Below are 7,864 nucleotides of genomic sequence, written 5' to 3'. Positions count from 1 at the left end.
CACTTTGACTCAGAACTGCACTACCCCAAGGATTCTTGGATATGCAGCCCGATTAGTTGAGATCAGCCCTTCTGGTTCTCTCATGGATGAAAAAATCTGGGCAAGGAGCCGTTCTGAGCTGGGGACCAAGGTGTCTTTCCCTAGTCTACAGAGAAACAGCACTCTGAGGGAGACGAGCTGCAGGCGTTTGGTAGCACAATCTCCTATTCTGAAGAGAAACATTTCGTTGTAAGCGGGTTGCATCAGCCTTGCCACATTTTCTCAACTGGCTATAAAGGAGGGCAGGCATTTAGCAGACTTACTTGAGACCCTGCTTCCCAGGCTGTAAATTTCCTTTCATTCCTTAGGTGGCACATTGGCTCAGGAGTGCCTACACCAAGAATTCAGGCATGTGCAGCCCGATTAGTTGAAATCAGCCCTTCTGGTTCTCTCGTGGATGAAATCATATGGGCAAAGAGCGGTTCCAAGCTGGGGACCATGGTGTCTTTCCCTAGTCTACACTGATTCAGATCTCTGAGGGAGACGAGCTGCTGGCATTTGGTAGCACAATCTCCTATTCTGAAGAGAAACATTTCGTCGTAAGCGAGTTGCATCAGCCTTGCCACATTTTCTCAACTGGCTATAAAGGAGGGCAGTCATTTAGCAGACTTACTTGAGACCCTGCTTCCCAGGGTGGAATCCTTGCTTTCATTCTTTAGGTGGCACATTGCCTCAGGACTGCCCTACCCCAAGTATTCAAGGATTTGCAGCCCGATTAGTTGGGATTAGACCATCTGGCTTTTTTATGGATGAAACCAACCGGGCAAAGAGCCGTTCTAAGCTGGGGACCATGGTGTATCTCCCTGGTCTACACAGAAACAGCATTCTGAGGGAGACGAGCTGTTGCCGTTTGGTAGCAAAATCTCCTATTCTGAAGAGAAACATTTCGTTGTAAGCGGGATGCATCAGCCTTGACACATTTCCTCAATTGGCTATAAAGGAGGGAAGTCAGTAGGCCTCACCCTTCCAGCCCACTCCAATTTCATAGAGAAAACAACAGGCTTCCGTGTGCTTCCTCTGGTAGGAAATTTGCTTTCATTCCTTAGGTGGCCCTTTGGCTCAGAACAGACCTCCCAGAAGGATTCAGGGATGTGCAGCACAATTAGTTGTGATCAGCCCTTCTGGCTGTTTCATGGATGAAACCTACTGGGCAAAGAACCATTCTAAGCTGGGGACCATGTTGTCTTTCCCTAGTCTACACAGAAACAGCACTCTGAGGGAGACGAGCTGCTGGCGTTTGGTGGCGAAACCTCCTATTCTGAAGAGTAACATTTCGTTGTAAGCGGGTTGCATCAGCTTTGCCACATTTTCTCAACTGGCTATAAAGGAGGGCAGTCAATTGGCAGACTTACTTGAGTCCCTCCTTCCCAGGCTGCAAACTTTGCTTTCTTTCCTTAGGTTGCACTTCGGCTCAGAGCTGCACTACCCCAAGGATTCAGGGATGTGCAGCCCGATTAGTTGAGATCAGCCCTTCTGGCTCTTTCATTGATGAAACCAACTGGGAAAAGAGTCTTTCTAAGTTAGGAACCATGGTGTCTTTCCCTAGTCTACACAGAAACAGCAGTCTGAGTGAGACGAGCTGCTGGCGTTTGGTAGCGAAATCTCCTATACTGAAGAGAAACATTTCGTTGTAAGAGGGTTGCATCAGCCTCGTCCCATTTTCTCAACTGGATATAAAGAGGGCAGTCAGTAGGCATCAACCTTCAAGCCCACTCCAGTTTTATAGAGAAAACTCCAGGCCTTGGTGTGCTTTCCTGTGGTAAGCAAACTGCTTTCCTTCCTTAGGTGGCACTTTGGCTCAGAACTGCCCTACCCCAAGGATTCAGGGATGTGGAGCCTGATTAGTTGAGATCAGCCCTGGCTCTTTCATGGATGAAAACAACTGGGAAAAGAGCTGTTCTACGTTGGAACCATGGTGTCTTTCCCTAGTCTACACAGAAACAGCACTCTGAGGGAGACGAGCTGCAGGAGTTTGGTAGCAAAATCTCCTAATCTGAAGAGAAACATTTCGTTGTATGCGGGTTGCCTCAGCCTTGCCACATTTTCTCAACTGGCTATAAAGGAGGGCAGTCAGTTGGCAGACTTACTTGAGTCCCTCCTTCCCAGGCTGGAAACTTTGCTTTCTTTCCTTAGGTTGCACTTCGGCTCAGAGCTGCACTACCACAAGGATTCGGGGATGTGCAGCCCGATTAGTTGAGATCAGCCCTTCTGGCTCTTTCATGGATGAAACCAACTGGGAAAAGAGTCTTTCTAAGTTAGGAACCATGGTGTCTTTCCCTAGTCTACACAGAAACAGCAGTCTGAGTGAGACGAGCTGCTGGCGTTTGGTAGCAAAATTTCCTATTCTGAAGAGAAACATTTCGTTGTAAGCGTGTTGCATCAGCTTTGCCACATTTTTTCAACTGGCTATAAAGGAGGGCAGTCATTTAGCAGACTTACTCTAGACCCAGCTTCCCAGGCTGGAAACTTTGCTTTCATTCCTTATGTGGCACAGTAGCTGACGAATGGCCTACCCCAAGGATTCAGTGATGTGCAGCCCCATTAGTTGAGATCAGCCCTTCTGACTCTTTCATGGATGAAACCAAATGGGCAAAGAGCCGTTCTAAGCTGGGGACCATCGTGTCTTTCACTAGTCTACACCGAAACAGCACTCTGAGGGAGACGAGCTGCTGGAGTTTGACAGCAAAATCTCCTAATCTGAAGAGAAACATTTCGTTGTATGCAGGTTGCCTCAGCCTTGCCACATTTTCTCAACTGGCTATAAAGGAGGGCAGTCAGTAGGCCTCACCCTTCGAGGCCACTCCAGTTTCATAGAGAAAACTCCAGGCCTTGGTGTGCTTTCCTGTGGTAAGGAAACTGCTTTCATTCCTTAGGTGGCACTTTGGCTCAGAACTGCCCTACCCCAAGGATTCAGGGATGTGCAGCCTGCTTAGTTGAGATCAGCCCTGGCTCTTTCATGGATGAAATCAACTGGGAAAAGAGCTGTTCTAAGCTGGGAACCATGGTATCTTTCCCTAGTCTACACAGAAACAGCACTCTGAGGGAGACTAGCTGCAAGCGTTTGGTAGCAAAATCTCCTATTCTGAAGAGAAACATTTCGTTGTAAGCGGGTTGCATCAACCTTGCCACATTTTCTCAACTGGCTATAAAGGCGGGCAGGCATTTAGCAAACTTACTTGAGACCCTGCTTCCCAGGCTGTAAATTTGCTTTCATTCCTTAGGTGGCACATTGGCTCAGGAGTGCCTACCCCAAGGATTCAGGGATGTGCAGCCCGATTAGTTGAGATCAGCCCTTCTGGTTCTCTCATGGATGAAACCATCTGGGCAAAGAGCCGTTCTAAGCTGGGGACCATGGTGTCTTTCCCTAGTCTACACAGAAACAGCATTCTGAGGGAGAGGAGCTGCTGGCGTTTGGTAGCACAATCTCCTATTCTGAAGAGAAATATTTCGTTTTAAGCGGGTTGCATCAGCCTTGCCACCTTTTCTCAAATGGCTATAAAGGAGGTCAGTCATTTAGCAGACTTACTTGAGACCCTGCTTCCCAGGCTGGAAACTTTGCTTTCATTCTTTAGGTGGCACATTGGATCAAGAATGCACTACCCCAAGTATTCGGGGATTTGCAGCCCGATTAGTTGAGATCAGTCCTTCTGGCTCTTTCATGGATGAAACCAACTGGGCAAAGAGCCGTTCTAAGCTAGGGCCCATCGTGTCTTTCCCTAGTCAACACAGAAACCGCATTTTGACAGAGACGAGCTGCTGTCGTTTGATAGCGAAATCTCCCATTCTGAAGAGAAACATTTCGTTGTAAGCGGGTTGCCTCAGCCTTGCCACATTTTCTCAACTGGCTATAAATTAGGGCAGTCAGTAGGCCTCACCCTTCAAGCGGAGTCCAATTTCATGGAGAAAACACCATACTTCTCTGTGCTTTCCTGTCTCAAGGAAACTATGCTTTCATTCCTTAAGTGACACATTGGCTCAGAACTGCCCTACCCCAAGGATTCAGGGATGTGCAGCCTGATTAGTTGAGATCAGCCTTTCTGGCTCTTTCATGGAAGAAACCAACTGGGAAAAGAGACGTTCTAAGCTGGGGACCATTGTGTATTTCCCAAGTCTACACAGAAACAGCACTCTAAGGGAGAGGAGCTGCTGGCGTTTGGTAGCAAAATCTCCTATTCTGAAGAGAAACATTTCGTTGTAAGCGGGTTGCATCAGCCTTGCCACATTTTCTCAACTGGCTATAAATTAGGGCAGTCCATAGGCCTCACCCTTCAAGCCCACTCCAATTTCATAGAGAAAACACGCGGCCTCGGTGTGCTTTCCTGTGGCAAAGAAACTTTGCTTTCATTCCTTATGTGAGACTTTGGCTCAGAACTGCCCTACCGCAAGGATTCAGGGATCTACAGCCCCATTAGTTGAGATCAGCCCTTCTGGCTCTTTCATGGATGAAACCAACTGGGAAATGAGCCGTTCTAAGCTGGGGAACATGGGGGCTTTCCCTAGTCTACAAAGAAACAGCACTCTGAGGGAGACGAGCTGCTGGCGTTTGGTAGCAAAATCTCCTATTCTGAAGAGAAACATTTCGTTTTAACGGGTGGCATGAGCCTTGCCACATTCTCTCAACTGGGTATAAAGGAGGGCAGTCACTAGGCCTCACCTTCAAACCCACTCAAATTTAATATAGAAAACACCATGCCTCGCTGTGCTTTCCTCTCACAAGGAAACTTTGCTTTTATTCCCTAGATGGCACATAGGCTTAGAACTGTCCTTCCCCAAGTATTCAGTGATGTGCAGCCAGATTATTTGAGATAAGCCCTTCTGGCTCTTTCATGGATGAAACCAACTGCGAAAAGAGCCTTTCTAAGCAGGGGACCATGGCGTCTTTCCCTAGTCTACACAGAAACAGCACTCTGAGGGAGAAGAGCTGCTGGCGTTTGGTAACAAAATCTCCAATTCTGAAGAGAAACATTTCGTTGTAAGCAGGTTGCCTCAGCCTTGCCACATTTTCTCAACTGGCTATAACGGAGGGCAGTCATTTATCAGACTTAATTGGGACAGTGCTTCCCAGGCTGGAAACTTTGCTTTCATTCCTTAGGTGGCACATTGGTTCAGGAGTGCCTACCCCAAGGATTCAGGGATTTGCAGCCCGATTAGGTGGGATCAGCCCGTCTGGCTCTTTCATGGATGAAACAAACTGGGCAAAGAGCCGTTCTAAGCTGGGGACCATCGTGCCTTTCCCTAGTCTGCACAGAGACAGCACTCTGAGGGAGACGAGCTGCTGGCGTTTGATAGCAAAATCTCCTATTCTGAAGAGAAACATTTCGATGTAAGCGGGTTGCATCATCCTGGCCACATTTTCTCAACTAGCTATAAAGGATGGCAGTCAGTTGGCAGACTTACTTGAGTCCCTGATTCCCAGAGTGGAAACTTTGCTTTCTTTCCTTAGGTTGCACTTCGGCTCAGAACTGCCCTACCCCAAGGATTCAGGGATGTGAAGCCCGATTAGTTGAGATCAGCCCTTCTGGTCTTTCATGGATGAAACCAACAGGGCAAAGAGCCGTTCTAAGCTGGGGAGCATGGTGTCTTTCCTTAGTCTACACAGGAACAGCACTCTGAGGGAGACGAGCTGCTGGCGTTTGATTGCAAAATCTCCTATTCTGAAGAGAAACATTTCGTTGTAAGCGGGTTGCATCAGCCTTGCCACATTTTCTCAACTGGATATAAAGGAGGGCTGTCAGTAGGCGTCAACTTTCAAGCCCACTCCAATTTCATAGAGAAAACTCCAGGCCTCAGTGTGCTTTCCTGTGGCAAGGAAACAGCTTTCATTCCTTAGGTGGCACTTTGGCTCAGAACTGCCCTACCCCAAGGATTCAGGGATGTACAGCCCGAGTAGTTGAGATCAGCCCTTCTGGTTCTCTCATGGATGAAACCATTTGGGCACGGAGCTGTTCTAAGCTGGGGACCATGGTGTCTTTCCCTAGTCTACACAGAAATAACACTCTGAGGGAAACGAGCTGCTGGCGTTTGGTAGCGAAATCTCCTATTCTGAAGAGAAACATTTCGTTGTAAGCGGGTTGCATCAGCCTTGTCCCATTTTCTCAACTGGATATAAAGAGGGCAGTCAGTAGGCATCAACCTTCAAGCCCACTTCAGTTTCATAGAGAAAACTCCAGGCCTTGGTGTGCTTTCCTGTTGCAAGGAAACTGCTTTCCTTCCTTAGGTGGCACTTTGACTCAGAACTGCCCTACCCCAAGGATTCTTGGATATGCAGCCCGATTAGTTGAGATCAGCCCTTCTGGTTCTCTCATGGATGAAAAAATCTGGGCAGGGAGCCGTTCTGAGCTGGGGACCAAGGTGTCTTTTCCTAGTCTACAGAGAAACAGCATTCTGAGGGAGACGAGCTGCTGGCGTTTGGTAGCACAATCTCCTATTCTGAAGAGAAACATTTCGTTGTAAGCGGGTTGCACCAGCCTTGCCACATTTTCTCAACTGGCTATAAAGGAGGGCAGGCATTTAGCAGACTTACTTGAGACCCTGCTTCCGAGGCTGTAAATTTGCTTTCATTCTTAGGTGGCACATTGGCTCAGGAGTGCTTACCCCAAGGATTCAGGGATGTGCAGCCCGATTATTTGAGATCAGAAATTCTGGTTCTCTAATGGATGAAACCATCTGGGCAAAGAGCCGTTCTAAGATGGGGACCATGGTGTCTTTCCCTAGTCTACACAGAAACACCACTCTGAGGGAAACGAGCTGCTGGCGTGTGGTAGCAAAATCTCCTATTCTGAAGAGAATCATTTCGTTGTAAGCGGGTTGCATCAGCCTTGTCCCATTTTCTTAACTGGATATAAAGGAGGGCAGTCAGTAGGCCTCACCCTTCGAGCCCACTCCAGTTTCATAGAGAAAACTCCAGGCCTTGGTGTGCTTTCCTCTGGTAAGGAAACTGCTTTCATTCCTTAGGTGGCACTTTGGCTCAGAACTGCCCTACCCCAAGGATTCAGGAATGTGCAGCCTGATTAGTTGAGATCAGCCCTGGCTCTTTCATGGAAGAAAACAACTGGGAAAAGAGCTGTTCTACGTTGGAACCATGGTGTCTTTCCCTAGTCTACACAGAAACAGCACTCTGAGGGAGACGAGCTGCAGGAGTTTGGTAGCAAAATCTCCTAATCTGAAGAGAAACATTTCGTTGTATGCGGGTTGCCTCAGCCTTGCCACATTTTCTCAACTGGCTATAAAGGAGGGCAGTCAGTTGGCAGACTTACTTGAGTCCCTCCTTCCCAGGCTGGAAACTTTGCTTTCTTTCCTTAGGTTGCACTTCGGCTCAGAGCTGCACTACCACAAGGATTCGGGGATGTGCAGCCCGATTAGTTGAGATCAGCCCTTCTGGCTTTTTCATGGATGAAACCAACTGGGAAAAGAGTCTTTCTAAGTTAGGAACCATGGTGTCTTTCCCTAGTCTACACAGAAACAGCAGTCTGAGTGAGACGAGCTGCTGGCGTTTGGTAGCAAAATTTCCTATTCTGAAGAGAAACATTTCGTTGTAAGCGTGTTGCATCAGCTTTGCCACATTTTTTCAACTGCCTATAAAGGAGGGCAGTCATTTACCAGACTTACTCTAGACCCAGCTTCCCAGGCTGGAAACTTTGCTTTCATTCCTTAGGTGGCACAGTAGCTGACGAATGGCCTACCCCAAGGATTCGGGGATGTGCAGCCCGATTAGTTGAGATCAGCCCTTCTGGCTTTTTCATGGATGAAACCAACTGGGAAAAGAGTCTTTCTAAGTTAGGAACCATGGTGTCTTTCCCTAGTCTACACAGAAACAGCAGTCTGA

This window comes from Balaenoptera physalus (assembly GCF_965194825.1).
Source record: "Balaenoptera physalus genome assembly, contig: HAP1_SCAFFOLD_75, whole genome shotgun sequence".
Lineage (NCBI taxonomy): Eukaryota > Metazoa > Chordata > Mammalia > Artiodactyla > Balaenopteridae > Balaenoptera > Balaenoptera physalus.
This window is presented reverse-complemented; position numbering follows the sequence as displayed.